The sequence below is a fragment of the Bombyx mandarina genome, chromosome 05, assembly GCF_030267445.1.
Source record: "Bombyx mandarina strain Sakado chromosome 05, ASM3026744v2".
Classification (NCBI taxonomy): Eukaryota; Metazoa; Arthropoda; class Insecta; order Lepidoptera; family Bombycidae; genus Bombyx; species Bombyx mandarina.
Window position 1 is genome coordinate 839205 of NC_143212.1, and position 27903 is coordinate 867107.

General features: G+C 35.3%; 1 protein-coding gene and 1 long non-coding RNA gene across 7 annotated transcripts in view; one reads left to right on the forward strand and one right to left on the reverse strand.

The window, feature by feature from the left end:
- The window catches only part of Mef2 (myocyte enhancer factor 2), a 90095-nt gene that overhangs the window by 49646 nt on the left and 12546 nt on the right, over positions 1-27903 (reverse strand). The window contains exon 2 of one of the 6 annotated variants that reach the window (XM_089727521.1): positions 10826-10855. The exons of 4 other annotated variants lie outside the window; for them this stretch is intronic. The gene's annotated coding sequence lies outside the window, so the exon portion shown is untranslated. Of the gene's footprint in view, positions 1-10825; positions 10861-27903 lie in introns of all 6 variants that reach the window. One more of the 6 variants, XM_028176829.2, reaches the window with a different exon arrangement.
- Positions 14182-15055, forward strand: LOC149502884 (uncharacterized). Its single transcript, XR_016323099.1, has 2 exons — positions 14182-14637; positions 14918-15055. It is a non-coding gene; the product is annotated as an uncharacterized LOC149502884 (long non-coding RNA).

Genomic DNA, 27903 nt, shown 5'->3' on the forward strand with positions numbered 1-27903 from the left:
CGAAGCGAAGCGAGGGCGGGTCGCTAGTACCTAATATATAGATTGTAAGTTAACACGCTAGGAATAGGAATATCTAACGCAGCACTGTACCCGTCAAACTCGTCGAAGATTTCGACATGCTAGCCTCAGCCCGCTGAGTTTCTCGACGGATCTCCTTAAAGGATCGCGATTCCTATTCGGCATCGGACTCATTCGCGAATCAGCTGCCCTCGAGCTGACAGGTCTTCATGAGAGCCACTTGGGCAAGTGTTAACAAATCCCACCCCACCTCCCGTAATGGCAAATATCAAAAGGCATTCGGTTTTTCACTGGTGTACAATTAGTACCTTAGATACAAAAAAAATAAAAATTAATACAGTCTAGAAACTTTTGCTACTAATAATTCAGTGAAAATACACAAGAAAACGCTCTAAAATTCTATCCGTTTGTTTTAAATGTAGCTAGCTAGATATCAATTTTTAAATTTGTGTGTCTCACTGTTAAATCTAGTATAAAATTAATATGAAAATGTCGTTTACCTTATAAAATTAATGGAAGATAGATTGAGGAAAATACTTAGTAAAATTAAGTTTTAATCAGGTTTTTGTTGATTGAGAATTGATTTTCAAAAAAAAACTCGTTACAATCAAGTTATTTTCCAAAAGCTATTATCGATTAAGTGGTGGTAAGTTTATCAACGGTTTAATTATTTATTAATTGTTACATTTAATTGACACTTTGAGACCATACAAATAATTTGAAAATTTGGAAAATCCAAGTAATATAGTCTACAATGTTGGGCCAATAAAAAAAAATCAGTAGCATTCTGTAGGTTTTCTTTACACAAACAATAAAGGAATTCATTCAGAAATGAGTGTGTTAGATAAATTTGGTGGTGGGGATAATTGCGAACAAAGCAACGAGACTGATGACGGCTCGTGATTCATGATGTAACTAATTTTCAGAATCTGTCGTACAAGAGAGACAGCAAAACTCTTCTCTTTCCCATCTCTAAATTATGTTATTAGCTGCTCGTAGTGTTAGTGAGTTACTTTACAACTTATTTCAAGGCTGTTTCACAACATTGGTTTTTATTACTATTGTTAGCTGTTGCGTATCAATTACATTAAACTTTACGAAGATGCAGATTTTTATTTGATTTTCAGTTGTTTGGCATAGTAAGTTAATTAGTGGGTAGTTCGACTATTTCGTATGTTATATTGTGTTACTGTCACATTGCTGTCAGATTACATTAATATTACTACGAGTATAAATTATACGGAAAAATTGAAAAGTAATGTCTCCTTTTATAGAAGATATTAATTAAAAGTACAAATTGAATTTTTTTTTTCCTTTCCATACGCCTACGGTAGCCAAAGAGACTATTCAAGCTACGCTTGGATGAGTTGGTGAAGTCACGGGCTCAACCTGAAATAATTGCTAACGCAAGCACTAGCAAGGGCAGGGCTTGGTTGAATCTACCGCTGGATCGGAATTGCGTCCCACTGAGACAATCCGTCGAGAAACTCAGTAAGCTGTGTTTTTTTATGCCCTACCTATTCGCTAGTAGCCCAAAGGGCTATTCCAGCTACACGCATACATGTAGGTGAGCTCACGGGCTCAGCCTGAGGGAATTGCTAACACTAGCCCTAGCAAGAGGGGGGTTGTGTCTATGGGCTAGGTTGCACGTCGAACCCTTCGTCGTATTCGACGAGAGCAGAAACAAAAGTCGAACAGCCAACGGTTCCAGGATAGTGTTTCCAATGTACTATATGTAACAGACCTTACATACGAAATATAAAAAAAAGACACTGACTCTGACAGGCAATCCAGCACGAGTCTCGTGGTATAGCTAAGATAGACCAAGCCAAGGTAGACCAAAGTGATTCAAAATGTATTGAAAATATAGAGTTATAACCTGATGTTGTATCATTTATTTGTTGCGTGTGGTAGAGTGAAATCATATTAAAGGAAAATTACATTAAAAATATTAAATTAAAAAAAAACAGGACCGCCTTGTGAAAAATAAAACAAAATATAGCCAGCATCACTTAGGATGGTGTAAGCATTCGAACGACCCGATTCAATTCAGGCGTTTAAGGGAGTAAAGAAACTAACATGAGTCTTTTTTGGGTAGTCGTGTAAATTTTTTTTTAAAACTAGCAGCAACCTCTTTACTTGCTAAAATAATACTAGCAATAGTCGGCTGTATCACGACTAATAAGGACAGATAATCGTATGATCGTTTACCAATCGCGATATGTTGCAACTAAGGATTTTGTTTACTGGCTTCGGGCACCCGTCTGATCCGAAACACGAATCTGTGTCAAGCAGTTTATTCAATCTGCGGCCTGAGACACTCGAAAAATGTGTCACGGGAAAAGCGAACCTATTCTTTGAGTTGTACGGTTGAAAAAGGTAAGGTGTTGACCGAGTACGCCCTTGTAGGTGTGTTTTGTGTCCTTGAATATTGTGCTAACGATGTGTTGCTTGGAAGTAAGAAAGTGGAGCTGTTCCCCTTATGTTTTTTTTTTTTGTTTCATGAAAGATTTTTAACTTAAACCTAATCACTACATAGTATAAAACAAAGTCGCTTTCTCTGTCCCTATGTATGCTTAAATCTTTAAAACTACGCAACGGATTTTGATGCGGTTTTTTTTAATAGATAGAGTGATTGAAGAGGAATGTTTATACGTATAATAACATCCATTAAATAGTGGAGAAATCAATAATAAATTACAGTTTCCGAAGCGAAGCGAAGCAAGGGCGGGTCGCTAGTGGTTTTATATATTATAGACTGAAGTTACTAACCATTGATCTTTAAGTGCCACAAATAAATATTTGAATTCGAAATTTCGTAAACTAAAGACACTTTTTGCCCAATTGTCCATATAACGATTCTTACAAAAACATAATATTTAGTTACTTTATCGTGTAATTTCGTTTGCCTTTGATCCGAACAGTTATCTTATTATATCGAGGGGTGAAAGGTTAAAGCGACAATTTTGGAACTTTACAGGAGAGCCATTTAAAGTTTAAAATTTGGAAAAAACTCATAACCATAAACTTCTTCAACTATTCGAATGGGGTAAACTTAATTGAAGTTCAATTAAACATCGAGTTGTTGATGCTAATACCAAATAAATCGTACCTTTAATTACAAAGATTAATGTCGCGAATTAAACGAAATGTCACTTAATTCACACAATGTCACTGAAATGTCACGTTGTAGATGTCTATGGGCTCCAGTAACCACTTAACACTAGGTGGGCTGTGAGCTCGTCCAACCATCTAAGCAATAAAAAAAAACTTAAGCCAAATAGTCTTTCATCCTTGATATTATGTATTTTTTTATTGCTTAGTTGGGTGGACGATTTCACAGCCCACCTGGTGTTAACTTAAATATACAACTTAAATGCGCCATCCACCTTGAGATATAAGTTCTAAGGTCTCGGTATAGTTGCAACGGCTGCCCCGACCTTCAAACCGAAACGCATTACAGCTTCACGGCAGAAATAGGCAGTGTGGTGGTACCTACCCGTGCGGACTCACAAGAGGTCCTACCACCAGTAAAATTTGTAGTATAAAATTATAGTTTATTTCAGAGGCATCTATTATAAAATTAAAAATAGAATGGTTAATATTATAAACAATATGAAGTATAGAATAAATACGAAATTAACTTTTCATTTCGGATCAAACTCTGAACTCTACGTTGTTTGTTATTTATAAAAGCAATTATAAAACTAATTACAAAATAACGTATCGTCTCGTACAAATGTAATCTGAAATAATTTCCTCTCCATTAATTGAGTTGGTCCACAGTCCTGCCAGTCGCGTGCTCTGAGCTCTAACTAATGAAGACTGTTTCCAAAAGACTACTCTTAGCAGTTGATTAGCGAATTTCGTCGCCGAATCCCGTAGACGTGCTATCTCCAACAGGAAGTGGATTATCAGGGCATGTCAAGCGTAATAGATAACATTCATCACATTCGTCTCGTAGGGGTGTCAAAACATAAAACAATTTTTTTTAAGAAGCGAAACGTGGCCACTTTTCATGTATGAATAACAATTTTATGCCTTAAAATATATGAATAAAATACAGACATGAGATCAAAAACTTATTTGTTATGTTATTTAATTACTCATAGTTACGGTGATTACGTGTCGCTAAATGCCTTTACCAATATTGTGGGTTCCATGGAAAATTCCCATTTTTGTCCTTGTTGTATTACGTATGTTTGATTAGAACTGGCACGTCAACCCGAGGTCATTGTACCAACACATTGAACGTAATAAAAGGATAAATTATAATGAAAACAGTTGAAAGCCTTTAGTTATGTTTGGAAAATGAAAGTAGTCAAATTTAATTTTGCCACACAGCCAGCCAATGATATAACAATGTAAATGCCGCTACCCACCTTGAGACATGAGTTCTAAATCCTAATCATTTAATATAACGGCTATTTTTGAATGGGCAGGATACTGGCATGTACCCGCGCGGGCTTAAAATACGACCTACCGCTAGTATGCGATCAGCGATCCCTTTTAAACTACAATAGTACGAGCTCTCAAACTGCATGCCTTTAATAATAAAGTCGAATATTTTTTTCATTGCGTGCCGACCCTACGAATCAACCGGCATAATCTCGATCAATATTTTGTTTACTTGCACGAGTTTTGGCAAAACTGTAACGACGATAAGATAATTGGACATTGACAATGCAGTGTATTAAGTGTTATTGATAACAATGACCACGTCATTTGTATGCCGATTTTCTTCGATATATTTGGTTAAAAGTGTAATATTGAAGTACCAAGAAATCCAAATTTCTTGATACCCAAATACGCTGGAAGGGTTAGGTCAAATCAATTCGGTATAGAGATTCTAGATGCAATTGCCCTGAGAAATGTGATATCAGTTGTAGCGTTTATTCTGACGTGATTGGAACGCTCAAGCTATTTTCATTTTTCTAAGAGCCTCTTTTCTCGATTACGAAGTTCACGAATAGTATTATTGACAGGCGGTTAAGAATGTTAATGACATTGGTAGCAGCTGTGATTCAGTTGCTTGCTCAATGAATCTTAAGCTAATAACAATTACGTCCGTACTAATTGCATGCCAATTGAAAATCAAGCGAGTGCGCTGTTCATAAGAAAAATACTATTTAGTTAATCTTGTAGGTATTCCAGATCCAAATCTAATTGGACGGAGTTCGTTGGTATTACGGTCTACCCGTTATTACGACGTTATCAACTACCCACATTTACAAATACAGGAACAGAAATACTTTTTGACACAATAACCCGTTTGAGTAGTTGTCGCATCCCTAATTCTAAGTCTGCAAGTGCATTTGTAAAAGCTCCTCCATATGTATAGTCTCTTGGTAAGGATTTTCTTGAGATATAATTAGTCAAAGCAGTCAGTCCTAGAATCACTACGAACCGGAAAGCGTGATTACTTTGTTTATTTATTTTTTATTCATGGTATAATAATATGGTGAACGAGCTTAGAGACCAAATGGTTTTAAGTGGTTACTAGAGCTCATAGATAAGATAACGTGAAAAGCGGCACTGATCTTCATAATACTCTCTGATTACAGATACTGCTTTGGCAACTTTTATTCTTTTCAGACGTTGGCCTACATATGAATGTATCGAAACATACATACATAACAATGTTAATAATGTGATACGAAGCTAATGTGATAGGAATTTAATGAGCACTCGCGTACACACTTCAAGGTTTCTGTAAAATAAATAATGGTATTAAATTTAAGAACGTAATTTTCTCCCAATATAACCGGCCATAATTAAGGAGTATCTTTGTGTCCATTGGGCGAGCTATAAGCAGGTTATAATATTTAAACGAAATTATCTTTTTACTAACACAGAAGTTAAATAGTTCACGTGAAAGGCTTTAAGTATCACAAATATCGAAAGATATGTTGCGTAAGGGATTGTCAGTATCGGAGAAAAAGGACCGTAATGTTGGCAACACTGAACGCGCAAAAAGTAATGGCCTCGACCAAGGTCGAAAGACTCGGATGCTGTAGCGAAGGGCATTTACTTTTTTTTACAAACAGTCCTATGGTTTATATTGAAACTTATTTACCAATACTATCAGTATTGAAAGTATACATCTACAATACTTTTATAGCCTTTTGTAAACAAATTACACGTTAGTGTTGAATGTTTAAGTTTGTTATTTTCTTTAAAGAAAACGAATAATAATAATACTAAATAGAAAATAGTCGAAAAAAATCGAGATAGTATATTCTATAGAGCAAAAAATAACAGAAAAGCCGGACAACAAATATGTACATGAAAAATAGAAAATCCATCGAACCAGACAACACTGTTACAGTACGTGTTATATGAATACGATGAATATAATCTGCGTTTAGAATAACCAAAGAAACGGTAGAAAGACAAAGAAAAGCCCGTAGAAAGGTTGCCAATGCTACACTCGTAACAAGAAGATCTGAGTAAGTTTTAAAGGAATGTAGAACTATTTCAATGTTCGTGAACGCAGAGATAAAGTGATAACAAGGAGTGTCTATGAACACTATGAAAGAATTCATGTTATGACAACCGCACTTAGTGGCGTAAAGGACAAGAAGAAAATAACTGGTGAATTAAATAATCGGTTGTACTTGAAGTTAGGTTTTTTAAACAGTTAAAAAAAAAGTTTAAGCCTAGTTCGTCGATAGCATCCATTCCACTATCGAGTATCGGCATTGGAACTCGCCTTGAAAAACCAGAATTCATTGTAGACCCGTTTAAAAAAGAGAGACAAAAAAAAAGAAAAAATCTGCATTGCATGGGAACGTCGTAAGTGTATCTTCGGTAAATTTATCATTGTAATTACGTTGGACTTTAACGCTTTGAATTATGGTATAAATTTCTTTGTGTGGCGCCAAAGGTGGTATGACCATTTAAGGCCAGCAGCACCTGTCAGATGTAGTGTCACGATCATCCTAGACCGGAATAAGGTTTTATATTTTAGTTGTGCTGTAGTGACGACCTGACATGCGAATAGAAAAAAAAAACATTTTTATAGTGAAAATTTAAACCGAGAGATGTATTCTTGATAAGGACATAAATTATTACAATTAATCTTCAGTAATCGTTAACTATTATTCAAGGTTATTTTGTGAACCTAGTTGAATTATTTTTTCAAATGGATTCGAGTACTAACTACGCATTTAATGTTTTCCTTTTTTGCATTGAAAGACATAGTAGGAAGATAATTGAAATGCGTTCCAATTTAAAGGATGGGGCAGCCGTTGTAACTATACTAAGACCTTAAAACTCATACCTCAAGGTGGGTAGCGGAATTTACCGAGTAGATGTCTGTGGGCTCCAGTAATCACTTAACACCAGGTGGGCTGTGAACTCGTCTACCCATCTAAAGAATACAAATAAGAGGGCTCACATTATGCCCTTTCACCAATATAGCTCGATGGGCCATCACTGTACGCTCGTGTATACGCAGACTATTCAGAGAACACTGCCGCCTTTTCTTTTGTAAATCCTTCAGACAACTTTGCCATACCTACGAGATGGAATGAGGTGATGATAGATGATGAATGGAATGATACTGGGTCGATCCTATACAAGTTTTCTCTACCAACTGCACCTTCTGGCTATTCCTGTGGCATAATTACACAATAGAGTATTACTATTAAGGTACCAACGAAAACTAAACTTCGGTTTACTACCTTATTCTATGTATTTTTTCCTACCTACGCTGATGGTCTTGAAAGACCATTTCAGCGTAAACCTAACAAGTAGGTGAGGTCACGGGGCTTAAGCCTGACGTCGTTGCTAACACTGACCCTAGTAAGAACAGTGCTTTGCAGAATCTACGACCGGATCGGAAACGCGACCCACTGAGAAGACCCGGCGAGAAACTCAGCGGGGTGTGTCTGTGGGTTAATTTACTCGCAGAGCCCTTCGTCGCAAGCGACGGGTTCGACGAGAACGATGACCGGTGCTTGGGGTACCTAAAAGCACTGTTAGTGGATCGGGAGGATCCGAAATGACGTGTGTGTTTACTACCAATGCAAAACTGTAAACCGAAAATTCAAGTACATAACGTGGTATATAAACAAATAAAAAATCTTACTAAAACGTGGAATTCGCAAGTTAAAACGACAAAACTTATCTTGTTTATTTTTAATGTTTTACTGTGTCACTTAATTGCCCCACAGACCGGTTGGCTAGACAAGATCGGCGCTGGTTGGCGAGTAGCAACGACACTAAATTACTAACCGCGTTGAGATGCGCACACGCACTCGCGCCGCGCATGATTGGCGATTGCTGCCCTAGTCTTGCAGGGTTGCCGAAGAAGTGGAATTGAAAAAAAATTAAATTCATTATTTTCTTCATCTGAACGAAAATAGTGTTTGACGGATTAGCGCTGGTATACTAGCGATGCTGTCACCACATTGTCAATGTAAATCAACCAACGCTTTGTTTTTTTTTGTATTTATTTTCAAATATGTCATTTGTTGTATAATATTCAGGTTTGACTCAATATTTTTTTTTTCTTTCAAATGTTAATAAAAGTAATAAGTAAGTATAATATCTCTACATATTTTTATTTTCAAGAGAAATTGAGCATCATCCCTACTATCAAGTTTAAATCCTGTTTGAAAACTGCGTATCGTACCTATTACATGGCAGTAGCAGCTAGTAACATATTCTATGTATTCTCTGTATAACGTGATTCTTAAAAGATCGTGCTCATTAGTATGTATTGTAGAATTCTTACATATTTGCGGAACTTGGGCGGTAGGAAATGAATAAATCGGAAGCACTATATAATTAAAATTTATCATCTTTATTAAGTCACGTAAAACTCCAAATTATTTATTCTCTTTTTGCTGTTGGTAACACTGACAATACTATTTTGTACAGTCAATGACCTGTTGTTCTGACGAAAGTGAAAATGAATAAAGACTACGGTGATTCTATATTGTTTGTAAACTATACAGTGCGTAATTACAAGACAAATATTTTCTGATACTATTATAGATCAAACATCGAAGGTGTTGGTAAATTTTTAGGTAGGGCGACGTATCGATCGTGAGACCGCAGCAATGATGCGGCTCAGCTTAAAAGATGAGGACGCAAGATTTAAAATACAATTGAATATTATATCTTATATATTATCTTATACCTTTCAACGAGCAATTCTTGTATATTAATATATCTATACTAATATTATAAAGAGGAAAGATTTGTTTGTTTGTTTGTTTCGAATAGGCTCCGAAACTACTGGACCGATTTGAAAAATTCTTTTTCCATTAGAAGCCGACATTGTCCCTGATGAACATAGGCTACTTTTTTTCATTTTTTTTCATTTTATTTTTTTGGTTTCATGTGTGTTTTAATGTTTCCGAAGCGAAGCGAGGGCGGGTCGCTAGTATATATATATAATCTGAATCTCGGAAACGGCTCCAACGATTTTCATAAAATTTAGTATACAAGGGAATTCGGGGGCGATAAATCGATCTAGCTACAATTTATTTTCAGATAATGTTGTTTTATTCGTGTTTTCAATAATCAAGTTTATCACTAATCAACTTTATGACTCTTCCCGACATCTATTGGCGAATAATAATACTATTTTTCTTAATTGAGAGCAACTAAATGCTTTAAAGACACAACAAGATGGCGTTATCAAAAAAAAAAAAAACTAGTGACTCATAAACATTGACATCGTCGAGCAGTCGTCTATAAAAAAACAAAAAAAAAACAATTAAAGTAGTGAAAACTACGCATATTAATTAATTAAACCTGAAATTTTACCATATGCTTGAAATATTGGAGACTCATTAAATATTACTAAGAATGATGACGTAATGTTTGAAGGACACCTCGTTCAGTTAATGATTTCATGCCATGTTACTCGGGCACTATTGACACAGTTTTTAATTATTAATGATTGTTGATAAAATATTGTTTATTACGTTATTATCGCGGTGAACGTGGTCCATTTTAGTTTATCGCAATTTACTGGTAGGCACAGATGAACTGAAATAAAAACACTAAGAAATTTGACTACAGACCGTATGGAAAAACAAAGCTTACTTTGCGATTTAAAATTAAAGGCAAATTTAGATAATAAACTAATGACAGGTATGCCATAATATAAATTATTAAGTCCTATGAAATGCATTTCGACATTTTTAGGTGTGTCTCAAATTTGTAGAGGGCGTAATTATTTCGGTCAAGTTAATTCACATTTTATTACTACCTCATTCTAGTAATTTCTTTATGATTATGTAATAATTTGAATCGAGGATTTGACAAAGCTACATCTAGTTTTGTTATTTCGTTGAGCAGTGACGTCATATTTTATAATAAATCATTCGAAATGACGGAAGACGGTGCTCAACTGAGAATTTAAAACAGATTTTTATTATTTCGTTAATATAGAAGAAAAAATATTAATTCTACGATTACTTTTAGTAAAATATTTTGACCTTTGACCTTATTTCGAAATTGAAACTAAATATGAACAAATAATGTGATTTCAAAATTTGAAAAGCGAATTTTTTTTAAATTGCCCTTGTAGGCAGACGAGCATACGGCCCACCCGATGGAGAGTGGTTACCGTCGCCCATGGACTTCAGCAATGCCAGGAGCAGAGCCAAGCCGCTGCCTACCGTTAATTCATTATTACCTAATTTTATGCCTAAACTATGAACTTAGTTCCTAATATTAGAATTTTGAGGAATTTTATTTGAAATGGCAACGTGTATATGGCGATTAGATTTTCCTAAAACGTATTACTCACGAGGTACGAGTAATTGAGTTTGAAGTACGTCTTCACCTTAGCTGATCACTGCAATATTATTCGAGACTAACCTGAAACAAATTCAAAATCAAAGGTTAGATTATCAGTCCACTTATTATATTAAAAATAATAAATACTAATACATATTACTACTAATTATAAATGCAAATATATTTACAATTTCAGTATAATTAAAAAATATTCGTATTTCTAATTCATCTTCAATCATTCGATCTCAAAAAGCTCATACAAGTTCCAATTTAAAACACGTCGATAAACATCGTTTAGTAGTTCTTTTAAGATTGTTTTTCTGGTGTGTTCTACATATGAGAGCGTATTGAATATTGAGACTTAAGACATATTAAAAAGATGCATTTTCCCACAAATATTAATGTTGCGTGCGAAATAGCAGTTTCGTAAATAGGCGACCTGGATGAAAGATTCGGTTGACGTCATTACAAAAGTTTATACGGGAAAATGAAAGCGTGGTATACACAGGGCATTTACGTAACACATTCTTTCTTGTATTTAGAAAGTCCATTTATGAGTAATTCAACAAATACTTTACGGAAAACTCCTTTGGGATAGGAGTCTGTTTTATTTCGTAGGTCAGGTTTTGAATTCCATTTATGTTGGAATTGTACCCGGATTGTTAACGTAATTGATACCATCCAAAATGTTTGCTAAATGCACCTAAAATAGTTTTGTAACAAAATCCCTTAATTCCGTCTTTCCAGGAATTTACTTGAAGCGTCTCGTTGTTTGAAAATGAAATGTATAAAACACAAAAGAAAAATTAGAAAATTGTTATCACGTATGTTTTTGGTCATCTTAAGTACCAAAGTCCTGGTGATTGCAAATGTCGCGACCTCAAGATAAACATAATGTTTACATAATAGTGTTGTATTTGTAGATCTGATAAACTATGACTTGTTTTCAAAGAAGAAAAGATCCGCGCCGAAAAATTCCGTTCCTCTGTGAAATTAAGTTATAAAATATATAATTATATACATTTTTGACTCATTTTTATCATATCAGGGTTTACAAATATTTCACATATATTTGAAAATAACAAAGTGTAAATAACAGACACATACTGACAATCTATACTAATATTATAAAGAGGAAAGATTTGTTTGTTTGTTTGTTTCGAATAGGCTCCTAAACTACTGGACCGATTTGAAAAATTATTTTGCCATTAGAAGCCGACATTGTCCCTGATGAACATAGGGTACTTTTTTTTTTTTTTTTTGGTTTCATGTGTGTTTTAATGTTTCCGAAGCGAAGCGAGGGCGGGTCGCTAGTACTAGATATGTTTGAATAATAACAGGTACAATAAATTGACTGTGATTTACTAGGTTGGACTTGGTAGATTGCATTTTTTGTCGCGCGATGGACATATCCACGAATCATTTGATTTAGAATCAATTTTTATGGGCAGTTGATCAATTCTACTCAAAAAAGTTTGAGAGCCATAGAAAAAAATAACAATCATATAAAAAGCGTTTCAGATTAAATGCAAAAAATATACAATTAATAAGACCAGACCTTATTATTTATTCGTAGGACCAGACTGAAAATCAGCTCAACTAACATTTTAAATCACCATTTCAAATTGTATTCGTAACTTTAAAATGCGTGACGTCACTAAGCCCAATAAGGCGATAAGCCATAAATTAAAAAAATATCGGAACGAAACAAACAAACAAATCCAATATGACGCCTGTAACGTCACGACCGCTATCGTTCTCGGCTACGTTATCACACGCGCGTAGACGATCCGTTTTTAGAAATATTAATTCAGTAATAACCGTTACTATTTTTAGTAATGGCTAGTCTAAAAATATAACAGTTGTAGCTGCGAGTCAATGACGTTCGCACTTGATAATACGAACGTTAGTCAGTTGTGTCGTTGACTCGATGCATTTCCACGATTTATTGTTTTCGATTGATATACATGTGTGTATAGTAGTGAAGTTTATCGAATGAAATCGTCTATTAGATGGGTCAACGAAGAAGAAAGCCACCTAAGTTTGCAAAATTAATTTGCTTGGAATGCTTATGAATGAATAAAACTAACAAATGCACGTGATTGCAATGCGAGTGACGTCTATGGTTTTGCCGACGTTTTTTTTTTGCTGTGGCATCAAAATTAATTTCATGTTATTTGATTAGTTTTCAATGTTATTTAAATTTCGAATGGAATATCTTAATTTGATGACAATATTAATGCAATTTTTTTTTGTTGCAAACAATTATGACGGCCAGATGTTTTAAATATCTACACTATATTATGTACACATACATATGTATGTTCTTTCTCATGGTTATCAAGTGAATACCAGATGTTAAAATTAAAAACATCGTGTGCCCCTATCCATTCGACTTTTGCTTAAATCAACAAAAGAAAAGAAAAAACAATTCTAAGCAATAATAAACACAACATTTCAATTTTCAATGTTACATGAATAATTGTAGATATATTGTGTTCGAAGTATAAAAACAATAATCATAAAATCAAAATTCTCCAAACGATTAGACATTAGTAGTTAAATGAGTATGCTTACATAACTATAACGGCCTGGCCACGGGGATCGGCGGTGCGAACAGCGAAGCGGTGGGCGAGGCGACCATTCGCGCAGCACCGTTTGCAGGCCACGGGTACTCACGTTCGCCGCCGCGACTAGTAAGGAAGTCCGACAGCGAAATGTCTATATCGAAATTATCTCGATATTGCTTACAAATTAATAGTTTTTTGGTTCAGGACCTATTATTTGGAAAAGATTGTGAAGTACATGATTTGAATAAGAATCGGAGTATACCTATAGATGGAGAATTCCACAAGAAGTACGAGAAATACTTTGAGTGGCTAGACTTCCAAATAGCTGGTCTAGCTAGTATTTCAACTATTTTTTTTTATTGCTTAGATGGGTGGACGAGCTCACAGCCCACCTTGTGTTAAGTGGTTACTGGAGCTCATAGACATCCACAACGTAAATGCGCCACCCACCTTGAGATATAAGTTCTAAGGTCTCAAGTATAGTTATAATGGCTGCCTCACCCTTCAAACCGAAACGCATTACTACTTCACGGCAGAAACAGGCAGGGTGGTGGTACCCACCCGCGCGGACTCACAAGAGGTCATACCCCCAGTAATTACGCAAATTATAATTTTGCGGGTTTCATTTTTATTACACGATGTTATTCCTTCACCGTGGAAATCAATCGTGAACATTAAAATTTGTTGAGTACGTATTTCATTACAAAAATTGGTACCCGCCTGATATTCGACTACCGGTGCATCGCTCAACACCGGACGTCTTATCCGTTCGGCCACGACGAGTTTAAAAATATAAAAAAAAAAATTATTAAAAAATATAAAATATAAAAATTTCGGCGTTCATTTTTCGCGGCGAAAACAACTAAACTCATTTAATCACTGCACTATTCGCCGCGACTACCGCTCGACTCCGTGGCTTGCGCCGTCCTTATTCATGCATTTGTTTTGCTCGCCCGCCGCACCGCGCGATTCGCTCGGTACATTCCGCCGGTCGCTTCGCCGGTCGCCGGTGCGCGTGGCTTGTTAGGTACATTTCTATGCGCTTGTTTTAGTCGCTAGACGCTTCGCCGTTCGCACCGCGCGAATATTCGTATCGGCGAATGTCCCGTGGCCAGGCTGTAAGTCCAGTGCTTAGACGACGCGACAGTGGAGCGTGAGACGTGCTCGGTTGAACAAGGCCGACCTGTCGACATTGACCGTGAAGCTAAATAAAAAAAACCACAAAAAAAACTAATGTTTCCGCAAATGGAGACGGCTCGCTCGCTTCGAATCGAAATCTGGTCGAAAAGTAAGTTGGAGGTCGACGTACGTCACTCGTATAGTATTTCGCAGATTTTGTAAACATTCAACATATTTGCCGTGGGATTATGAACTTTATCGACATGCGGCTTGTATCTTTTTGTTACTCGAACTTAATGATTGGGGCGGCGTATTAACGATTTACATAAATTTTGATTCGTTTTTTTTTGTACGAAAAAAAAGAGCAATGTTTACGACTTTAGTTTTTCTGTGTTTGGTTTAATTGGTTTAGAACTCTTTTAGTTTCATAAAATTTCCATTTGTTTCAGGGCGAATGTGCTACATCTGCGGGCGTATCGGCTGCATAACCTTGTCATAACCTCGCTGTTGGTCTTGTATGACAATCGGTATGTTTTACTATTCGCCAATTTAAAATTAATAAACTTTTTTTTTAAAGTAACATCAAACAGTATTTATTTTTGAAATTCATTTGCGAAAAACCAGCTTTCAAAATAGCGGTTCCGCGTCCACTTAATTTAAAAAAAATACAATTAGCATATCAAATAACGATGCACGGATTATAGTATAAGTATCGGTTCTAGATAATAATCTTACGTAGTTAACGTAAGTAGTTTTGTGTTTTAGAGATCCTTGCCCGGTTTTAATAGTCGTCCTTTGTGCAATACTTATTGAATAAGTATCTAGAATACTTCGTAGATACAGGAGTGAAGGCCCTTATTAACGCTGTTAGTAGACGCGGCGTTAAGCATAACTATCCTGTTTATCTATGGCGCAATGTCGCATGACGGATTTGAAGAGCATTCGGCTTGGAGGGTAGGACAACCAATATACAATTGAAACTTCCATCTAACGCTTCAAGTTTGGATGGTATTCAAGTTATACTCACCAGCAGTAACAAAAATATTCTACTAAACCAAGTAGTCCGTGAATTTACCCATATCCATTAATACAATTTTAAAAAAACTGTAAATTACAGACAAGGGAATTATCAAAGCACTACGAAAACTGTTTGAGATGACTCCCATACTCATTGTTCTATAACAAGACGGATCAAATTCTTTATTAGTCAATAAAATTTGAAAAAGCTAAAAATAGCCGCCTTAAGATCTAAAAATGTCCAATTGGTCGCATGATATATGCCAAGTCCGTTTCAATTAACGGAACATATTAATCTGCGCTAGTTAGAAGGCGCCATTGCAACTTACGAGTACATGACACTAAGTCTCCTACAACGTGATGATCATGTAGCAAGAGCTGCCGCTTCCCATAGTAACAGTTCGCCACGTTTCAAAATATATTTCTAGTTTTATTGTAGAACCCTGACCTATTGCTTCGAACGAGATTGGTCCTATGATACAAATCGGGCGACTTAAATGAGTTCTAAGATAGTCATGACAGAAATTAGTTTAATTTACTTCATAACATAAATTTCTTTGTGACTTTAAGAATTATAATCGGCTGAGCTGCAAATACAATTATTTCTATTAAAATGATCGTTTAGAACGCTACTTTACTTAAAATATGCCTAATAAAAGGAATACGAAGATAAAATTTTTCGAGTCCGTAATGCGAAATCATAATTGTGACCTAGCTGCTAGTTAACAGACCAAGGCAAGGTACCCTCTGGAGTTTACAAAATGTACTTTTTTATAAGAACATTTATGTAGAATGACTATACAATAATTATTAAAACTGTAAATAGAAGTAATGGAAAGGAAACAGACAGACATTAATACGATCCAAAAAGATATACAATAAGTGGAATATAAAATAATGATGAAAATAGGTTAAAAATATTAGCTAGAATAAGATAAGTATATAAAAGTTAGAAAAAGTTAAAACAGGTATATAAGTATTGGTATAACTGTTATACTAAGTTTATATGGTATTGCAAAATTTTATACAAAATAAATAAAAAATTCCTGGTTCCGTTATTAATCCTAAAATAAATAAACAAGGGAAACCAAGGTACCTAGAAACAGGAGATTAAGATGAAGGACATTGTAACCAAATAACCAGCACTGCTGGTTTTAAAAAAAACACAAAGGGCCAGAAGTCAAATGGCATTTATAAAGAGGAACTGAGAATCATTTAATTACTCTACGAACAATTCAAATGTACGAATAATATTTAGAAGTATAGGCCATAGTCTGTGTAATGCTAGTTACTGAAACCCTTGGATATAATGTGACAGCCGGTGTCGAAATGTCAGTGGCGATGGAATAACGGCTGTCCGCCCTTTTTTTCCTACCAATTCTAGTGACCTCGAGGGGTCATAATAGATTCACCGAGCCGTTAATGACACTAGTTGCTAACACTGGCCCTAGCAAGAGCAGTGCTTCCCAGAATCGACCACCGGATCGGAAACGTGACCCACGACCCACTGAGAAGATCAGGCGAGAAACTTAGTGGGCTGTGTTTAAGGTCTACAGAGCGGACTATGTTTCGAAACAGGACAATGTGCGTGGTCATAACCCACCAGTAGCTGTATTAGGAATTACAAATAATACAGGATGTTAGGTACGCAAATGAATGATAACAATACTACGCATTGATGATGAGGAATTAATCTAAGTAGTGAGCGCGGGTCACAGTGGACGTATTAACATTTGTGACTAAATAGTATAAAATAAATTCTTGTGAACTTTTCAACTTCTGAACTTCACTGCTAATCAGATAATTTCTTCAGGAATGTTCAAATACTATTCAAATGTATTGTACATTCAAAATCTATGTATTCATGGATAGAAGAGAAGTCGCTGTTTGTTCGTTCCTTGAAAGAAAGCACCAAAACGGGTTCTTCAATAACATATCGACAATTTATGTTATTTTAGTTGTGAATTGGATAAATTTAGTTGGGGGAATCTAAGGTTTCCACCGCAATATTCCGATGTATCTGTGCGACAAAACACATTCTCCAATGCTATCTTTAAATTTACATTGTCTCGGAAAATCTGTAGCAGTTTGGTCACAACAGAACAGTAATGTAAATCTGTAAATTATGTTCACATCGTCGCTGTTAATAATACTCGAATGTTCATAGTACGTTGGTATTGCGACCTTGTGGTGTTGTCCAACCGTCCGAAAACAATTTAATTATTCATTATTTCGCATTAATTTATTCGATATCGTTTTTTTGTTCTTTTATACAGAATCTTGTGTTGAATTTTAAGTAACACATGCTTAGTCAGATAAAGTTTTTTTTTTGTTTTAAACACTATAATACAATGTAGTATGTACGAAGTTAGTTCATTTAAAAAATAAGACAAACATCGTTGAAATGCACGCATTCGTTGAGTGCAAGCAGAATTCGATTCAAGGACCATTGAGTTATGCACCAACTAAGAATTTAATGAAGTAATCAACGTTCTATAGTACGTCACAATTTGTCTCCCGAGTTGAGTGTTGTTGTTTTAAAATTTTGTATTCCTACGGATTTGTGTTTGCTCATAAATCTAATTAAATCTATGCATTTTCTTTCAGAGTCTCAGCAAAAAATATTATTACCTTTATGTGACCAGACATTGGTGTCAGTCTGAGTGTCATCATGCGAATGGTGTTATATACCACTATGGCATTTCTACTGCGGCACGCATTTAAGACAATCCTGAATAAAACTTAGATCCACTATTTTTTTTATCACAAATAATAAAAATCACGTAATATTATTAAAAACGTTTTCTCAACAAATATATTTTTAAGAATGGCAACATTGTATTTGTTAGGATTTTTTGGCGGGAACGCGAGGAGTGAAGTTGTGTGATTGGTTTTATTTTGTCTATTTAATGTTTCTTCAAGTTTAAATGTGTAATAACGGTGGTTTATTAACTGTTTCATATCTGTGAAAGGGCACAAATGTGGGAAAATGAAACAAAGCCGCTGAACGTAGCGTCTCGGGATCCTCCAAAAAATCCACTGAAAAAATCTTAGTAAATGGCCACCATTTTACTGAGATTATATTTCATCTCATCTCATTTTATTTAATTTCATCCCAGTTGATTAGTGTCTCAAATTAATCATCTTCATTTCATTTCATTTCATTTCATTTCACTCCATATTATCATTTTTCATAAAAATAAGAATATAAATTAAAATAAGACATGACTTAAAGGTCTTAGTTACCAGGTCATAAAATCGCTTAAAAAAAAGTTAGCTTGAAACGCGAATCGTTCAAGTTACGGTGCACGAAACCACGTCACAGTCAAGGTCGTGGGCGAGGAAATGTCCACTAGAGTTAGACAATGCGCAGATTTCACAACTACACCGCACAATCTGTGCACTCCAGGAAGTATTTGTCGTCAGTGACGTCACTTAGGACTTGATATTTTACTTTTAAATCTGATACATACAATCGCGCACTGGATGTGTACCTAACGTTTGCTTTATTCATAGAAAAAATTAAAGTTTCATTTTTAACATTGAGTCGTTTTATACATTCATTCTTCCACCAATGCTTTCTATGGAAATGAAAAAAATATTAAAATAAATATTAGAATTATTTTCCTTCTAAGATTAATCATTTGAGGATTGTGTCAAAACAATTGTTTTTGTCGAGAACACACCACATTTTTCATTACTGAAGATTACACAACCACAATAAGCAAATTAAGATCCGTATAAAGTATATTTTTTATATTCGACTGTTTCAGACGTCCACACACTTATCTTGGCAAAACAGTTTTTTTATCGTTCTGACGCCTCATAATCGCATAGATAACATGATTTATCGTCTTCGTGGTATAACAACCTCGCTGTACCGAAAGCTTTCTTTCGGCCGATTCAATCACTTCGGTAACGTTTTGGGAAACAGTAAATTGAAGGCTTTTGAAAAATAGGCAAATAGGACTCTAATAAAACAATGTAAAAATTACGGTTTTCATTTAGCGTCTCTTAACATCACTACATTATTTTCGACGTTCTGAACACTTTAGAGCCATAATAATCGGTCTATTAAGATGTTATATGTCGAAATTTGAATATAGTGCTAACTACCGTCAATTGTTATGTAAAAAAAAAAAAAACATTTCTAGACTTTTACGTTTATCATAAAATGAATACAATGACAATAATACACGTGAGACTAAGCCCTAAGCTTTAATTATTTCAACGACTCTAGAAAACCGAAGAAGATACTTTACCATTCATTTTCTTTAATGAAAAAAAAAAAGTTACATGTTTATTAAATTGGAACCACCATCCAATTTCAGTCCCACCGACATACTTGAATTTTCTTTTACTAATCATTCATAAAATACAATGGAACGTCATTCAAGCTATCAAAAGGCTTGCATTGTCATTTGTATGGTTCTAACTGTATCAGCTAATCACATGTCATAAAGCAGTTACCGCATCAGGTTTCAATTTAAAAGGCAAGCTACAAAGAAAAGCCAGTTCATTACAAAGTGAAGTTGCTATTTGACGTGATTCGTTTTAGTGCAAGAATTTCATAGTTTAAGCGTATTGAATTCTACGATAAAATTGTAAAGTATTTTTTTACTTTGGAAAATGAAAAATAATATTGAAATAAAATTAACGGTTAATTCGTGAATGTCAATTTTTTGAAAATTCAAAATTCAACAAAAAATTTCAAAAATTTTAACATATAAAAACAGCATTTTATCTACGGTCGTATGAATAGGGATTTCTTAGGTTTTTAGTGGGACCTAAACGTAAATGCCGCACCCACCTTCAGATTTGAGGTCGTAGTCTCAATTTCTTCATATAATGGCTAGTCCGTCCTTCAAACCAGACGGTATGACTGCATTGTGCCAAAAATATGTAGGATTATAGCATCTAATAATGCATATTTATTTACCTTCATTGTGGCAAATTATTGTCATACAAAAATTGGTTCCAATAGTTCCAATAGCCTAGTAGCATCGCTCGATCCGTATACATTGAGCGTTTTAAACCTGATTTCCAGACTTCATAACATGCTGTTTTTTTTTTTTATTATATTTGAGACATTACTGATAGCCCGGAGGCCTTTCCAGTTTTACCAGGGCTCAGCCAGGAGGGGTGGGATTTGTTAACAACTACACCCGAGCGCCTCCAAGAGAGACCTAACCCACCCTCCAATCCCTGCAATCCCGCTTTTGCAGGTTAGCTGTCGGCGCTCCGTGGTTCGTGAGGAACGTTGACCTACACGACGACCTGGGCCTCGAATCAATTCGGAAATACATGAAGTCAGCGTCGGAACGATACTTCGATAAGGCTATGCGTCATGATAATCGCCTTATCGTTGCCGCCGCTGACTACTTCCCGAATCCTGATCATGCAGGAGCCAGTCACCGTCGACGCCCTAGACACGTCCTTACGGATCCATCAGATCCAATAACCTTTGCATTAGATGCCTTCAGCTCTAATACTAGGGGCAGGCTTAGGGACCCCGGTAACCGTACTCGTCGAACTCGACAAAGAGGTCGACGTGCAACCTAACCCATGCATCAGCCCGTTGAGTTTCTCGCCGGATCTTCTCAGCGGGTCGCGATTCCGATCCGGTAGTAGATTCATTCGCGAAACAATTGCTCTTGAGTTGTTAGGTCTCCTTCGGAGGCGCTCGGGCAGTTGTTAGCAAATCCCACCCCTCTTGGCTGAGCCTTTGCTCGCCCACCTGTCCTGGTGAAACTGGAAAGGCTTTCGGGCCACCAGTAAACTTTCAATCATAAAAAAAAAAAAAAGACCTAACAACTCAAGAGTAGCTGCTTCGCGAATGAATTTACTACCGGATCGGAATCGCAACCCCCCCCCATGCGCCCCCCAAGCATATGAACCCTGACGAATTAATGCTTTTTTCTAGACTCATAAAATATAACAACAAGTTGGAAGGTTAAGTTAAACGAATACAGTATGTTAGCCCACTGAGTTTCTCGCCGGATCTTCTCATTGGGTCGAGTTTCCAATCCGGTGCTAGATTCTCCGAAGCACTGCTCTTGCTAGGGCCAGTGTTAGCAACATTCCCGGATTGAGCCCCGTGAGCTCACCTACTCGCTCGGCTACGCTGACATAGCCTCTCAAGGCTATCACCTTAAGTAGGAAAAAAGGACCCAAGGATAAAATACAACGCTTTGTCAACTCGGTCTTGGGTAAGATTTACTGTTTCTATTTCAAATAGAAATAAATGTTATTTTCTCAAATGCTAATCTCGTTCTTGGATCATGAGACGTAAATTTTGAACAAGCGTCTGTGGCTACTGGGTAAAAATCGGTATAAATCGATGCGAGTACGGTCTTCAAAATCGGTTATTTACAGGCTATTAAACTCGGTATCGATGTCAGTTTTTTTTATGTTTCGGCCAACCGAATTGTATTGTACAGTTAAATTGTGATGAATATTCATCGTGGAATTATTATCTCAACATATTTTAATCAGACTAAACTAAATCAGAAAATAAATAGCATGCTAAACGATTAAAATATTGGACTACATGTAGTCCAAGCCGGTCCGGTAAGACCGTATCGCGTTCTGGAAGGTTCTCTTTGCATACCATATCATGTTTAAGAGATTGTCTTACCAGCCCGCCTATTTCTGCCGTGAAGCAGTAATGCGTTTCGGTTTGAAGGGTGGGGCAGCCATTGCAACTACGAGTATACTGAGACCTTACAAATTATATCTCAAGATGGGTGGCGCATTTACGTTGAAGATGTCTATGGGCTCTAGTAACCACTTAACACCAGGTGGGCTGTGAGCTCGTTCATCTATCTAAGCAATAAAAAAAATCATGAATAGAAAATGGAAATTCTCTTTCTGATATAATATACACAAAAATAATATTAACATTTGCCGCGTGTAAGTCACTCCGAAATTTCAATGATTTATTTGAATACAAATATAATAAAATAAAATAATATTATTATATACAAAAATAACAATACTTAAGGTGCTCTATTAAACTATATTCATAACATTTGATACGTAGCGTATTCATTCATTGAAATTACAGTTTAGATCATTTAAACTTCGGCAACTGAAGAGAACTTGGTAATTCCGAAAACTGGCTGTCCGGTAGAACTGAACAATAGGCGGCCTCAGCTTAAATTAATTAAAATCAACTGAGAGAACAAAAAAAATAACAATTTAATAAACACAGCACTTGTATGTGTGTGTGTGTGGCCGCAAATTTGTACACGGGTTGAAGTTAGTTGTGTGAATTATATTTTTCAATTGTTTTGCCTGTTTCCTCGTAGTAGCATCATCATAAAGCATTAAATTAAACATAGGTTTTTAATAATTAAAACTAATTTTATGGTACAATCTCGCAATTTTTTATTGTTATTAAATTATTTTCGACGTACGAAACTTAACAGATTTCGTGGCCACGTTGTTATAATCATGTCTAAGACTCACATACTACAACTTTTTGAGATGATTTTTTTATATTTATTTAATAAAGGTGCTCAATCTGCAGGGAAGCTGTTTAAATTTTTAATACTAGTAGTAAATTGATAAAATTTTATAAATTTAAAACAGAAATTAATTTATATCCATTATAAGTACTTTTTAAATGTTTTGAATCAAATACTCTATGTACCGGCGTAAAGATTGGTCAATATTAAATTATATTATTACAAATAAATTAGGTTTCATTAGAAATGTGATTATAATGTTGATAGAAGCGATGGCAGTAAAAAATCTAGAGGTTCTAATAAAGTTGGATCATATAGAACTTAACAATCGTTAAAGTAAATTGAATCAGAGTGGAGTACCTGTAAATGAACAATTTCCCTACTGGATTTTCCTTTCCTTCCTTTCTTTCGAAACACTATATAAGAATAGTATTATATGCCCTATAAATCGGCGGCAAATCGTAACCAAACATCGGACCACGCGTCGCTGGTAAACGCACGAAAAACACGTAAAGCGGCAATAATCAAAGGAATTTACTCGCCAGCATGACTCACTTGACATTGAATTTCGATGAAAAACCGAAACACCCCATTTCTGGGGCGCACGGGGCCACCATCGATCCCCGTGGAAACGGGGTCGTTTTCACCCCGCTCGCGACCTTGGTCTCGGCGATAGCGGTCGAGCTCCCCCGAAATTTTACGAAGTGTTCATTCATTCAACCTCTACACCTACGCTGGGCCCCGTAGTCGGATTAACATGATCTTCGGTATTTAATGCTGTTAAATGAAATTGAAAAAATAAAATTGGAAAATTTCAAAATTGTTATATTATATTTTCTGTATTCCATTTCAAAGCTCTTTCTTGAGTCTTGTGAAGTGACTTATTGTAAAGGTTAAGCACCCTTCAGGAAGAAATACGAGGACTTATTATTAAGTCAAATAATTCAAGGTAAGTATTTACGCAATTGAAACGAGTACAGAGTGATTATTGTTTTTTTTTTTTTTATGAAATGCTCTCAATTATTTAAAATAAATAACAGTTTCTCGACATGATTCCCTGAGGCTCGTATTAATATATTAATGAAACCCATCCCTTCAAGATGGTAGTGACGGTACTGTGCTAGACACCTCCCTTAAACTTCTAATAATAATTATACTAATTTTGCATTCAAAACACAGACAATCGAATAACATGAATCTATTTAGAAATTAAATCAAGTAGCACGCTTCCTAATTAAAATGGTTATAACCAACATACTTTTTAATAGCTAATAGAATTAAGCCTTTTCATTAATTTAATCAAATCAAAATCATTTATTCTTAGAAGTAATCGAACTGATTATAAACATTTCAAATGGTTAGTTGGGTACTTGAATAATACTATGTAGAATATATTAAAACCAAACAATATAATTAAATGTGAAAACTTATTTGTCGAAATAGGTGATAGAAGAAAAATATGCCTAAATGTAGGTTATAATTTTTTTTTAAATGGTCTGTGTAAACAGATATCGAGAGACAAAATGCTAAGTGAATGAGTGTTGCCCTATAGTAGTTTTTAGACAAAATTTCAGCAATCTTTTTCAACATCGACAGGGTTATTTATATTAAAAAATGTAAAAACCTATTAAATTTAATAAGATTTCTTTTAATTCCTAGAAAATAGCAACATAAATCATCCACATGTCTGTAAACAGATATGGTTGGAACACAGAAACCTATGTTTGTATACAGTTTATGTTTGTTTGCATCAAGAAAGTGCGGAATCAGAATACAAGGAGAGATAAACATGCACACGAGACAATGCAGGGTCACATTATCAATGCGTTTCAATATTTGTTCGTGACCTTTGGAATGTTTTATTACAGTGTATTAGATAACTATTCTTCGCGAGGTTTGTTTATTCTATTTGCCTATTTTAAGTGTTTGTGGATTCAAGAGTTAGCGTGAAAAGAAAGTGGTGTTTTGAAAAGGATGTTCAAAATTACGCGTCTACTGAGCGACTATAGAGAGAAAATATTCCAGACGTAGACCGATGATGCCTTAGACGCGAGGTGAATCTACCTGATCTACTCATAGTGCTGCTAGAGGCTACTAGCGCTAGTAACAGCCAAAGTAGTTACCGTACTCATCGAAGGGTTCGATCAGCCCGCTGTTTCTCTTCGATTCTTAGGAGGTTTGCGATCCTTGCTAATAAATCCCCGTCCTCCTGCTTTGCTCAACCTTCAAGTTCACCGTCTTAATAAAGGTGGGAAGGTTCCGTAGCATCGGCAACTAAGGGTTGTTTGTACTTGCATACAGGCAAAGTAAGATTTTCTTAAAAGTGTCGTAAGCGGAATTTGTCTGATTTTCGGATAATAATATAAATACACATGCGGTATTCCATTTTATCTACTAAAATTTCGTTCATAGTTCAATTGCGCTGTATAGTGTTTATATCGTAGTGTATCGCTTGACTCGGTAACATTTTTATATCTTCCGAATTAGTTTTTATGTTTATGTAGTGAACAAAGACGCATGGAAAAGTAGTTGAGATGGGATACGATTGGGACCCGAACGCCTCATTGCTTTTACAATAGCTCTTATTCTAGTGCAAGTGAGATTTCATCTTTATGTTTAAGAGCTCCTGCTTGGTTCTTGGCTGCCTATAGTGATCACGAAATTAAGAAATTAATATGTATGTGAATGAAACACAATAAATTAGCAAACGGAAAGTGGAACTAAGAAGCTTTAATATTCATTTTGTAATTTGAAACGTGTCTTGGAAAAAAAAAACATAAAGATGATTCTGATGTTTTTTCTAAAATATAATGAATAAAAAAGATTGAGAAGGATAAGTTTTGATTAAATAAAGAGGAAAATGAAAGGAAAAAGAAATATCACGATTTACCTTCCATTTCGAACGTAATTCTTCATACGCTAGCTTTTTCCATGACCTTTTACAATAAAGCTTACAGGTTGTAGTGACAATTGAATCTAACTAGTCAATATTTCACGCAAAAATATATTAATCAAAGCTTAAAGTTCCGTTCATAAGGTTGAATTTAGTTTGATGAGGTAAAAAGTTGCAATTACCATCACCTTCGTCGGGACATGAACACGATTTTCGTATAAGTCGATTGACCAGTTTTGTTCGTACTTGTTTTTTTTCTGCAGAACCAAAAAAAAATGTTGACCGTGAGCATTAACTAAAACGTTTAAAAGTTTATTAACTATTAATTATGTAATTTTAATTTCAACATATTAAATTTTTATTTGCAATTCTTAAAACATTTTCATTTTGTAGAAGTTTTTTTTTTTTTTTTATTGCTTAAATGGGTGGACGAGCTCACAGCCCACCTGGTGTTAAGTGGTTACTGGAGCCCATAGACATCCACAACGTAAATGCGCCACCCACCTTGAGATACAAGTTCTAAAGTCTCAAGTATAGTAACGACGGCTGCCCCACCCTTCAAACCGAAACGCATTCACGGCAGAAATAGGCAGGGTGGTGGTACCCACCCGCGCGGACTCACAAGAGGTCCTACCACCAGTAAAAGTTTGTAACGGAAACGATATTAGTAATGCATATTTAAAAAAAAATCTAAAATTGGTTTTTAAATAGATTTTTGTTCATGTCCATTTCCTTTTGCATGTTTTATTCCGTATTTTACTTTCAAATTAACGGTATTTTGTGTAAAGCTTTCTGACTGTGTCGTAGTACTTATTTAAGCAGACACACGTGAAGACCACCTTGGAAATTGAATGTGATAAACAATAAGATAACTGATTATGAACATTTATTTATTGTTATTTATTTATTGTTAACATAGAAGTAGAAAATACATCATAATTTGCATCTGTGCTTCAATTAGGCGATAAAACCTGTATCACAAGCAACAGTGCTCCTCGTACAAAGAATACAACAGCTTTACTTTAGATAAACAAAAATAGAAAATTACTACACAAAAATTAAACCAAAATTGATTTCAATATTAGTTTGAAAATGTTAAAATTACCTCTAAGGCGAGCCGTGAACTGCTTTGCCCCCATCTACGCTATAAACAAATTAAATAGAACACTTCTGCATGACATTATATAACATTAGTTTGAAAATGTTAAAATTACCTAAGGCGGGCCGTGAACTGCTTTGCCCCCATCTACGCTATAAGCAAATTAAATAGAACAATTCCGCATTCTATTATACGAGTAATATAACTATATGTGCTTGAAGTCACATAAATTTTGGGTTTAGTAACTAAATGGGCATATGAACCCAAATTAATACTTATGACACTATGTCGAAGTCTCAGTTGCATTGCAATATCTCAAGGCGTAATTGCATTATTGCTAAAATAATCAATATGACACTACCTCTTCATGGGGTCTCACATTACGCTCTACAAACTACAAATGCTAAAAACATAAATTAAAGGAGCTTAGATTACAACAGTTAAAAAATTTTAGTCATGAAATCGAAGAGCTTTGAAAATTTATTAGAAGACAATTATAATATACAAACCTCTTTTCAAACAAAACTCTGGAACTAAACAAGTTAAATAGTCTATTTATTAGATATAATTGTTTGATTCGTTGATCTTAGTGAAGAGTGAAAACATATTTCGACAACTCGAGAGGCTTTGGAGGTAATTTTAAAGTGTTGCTTGAGAGCAAATCATATCCTCTGCTCCAAATTAATCTCTATATAACTGCGAAATCTACATCCGTTCTGAAAATCCTTTTAATAGTTTGCGAAAAAAAAAAAAAACAGACTGACACAAAATATAATGCTTACTTTTACAGGTATACCGGACTTGAAGTCGTCGTGGCCTAAAGGATAAGACGTCCGGTGCATTCGTGTGTAGCGATGTAACGGTGTTCGAATCCCGCAGGCGGGTACCAATTTTTCTAATGAAATACGTACTTCATAAATGCTTACGATTAACTTTCACGGTGAAGGAATAGCATCG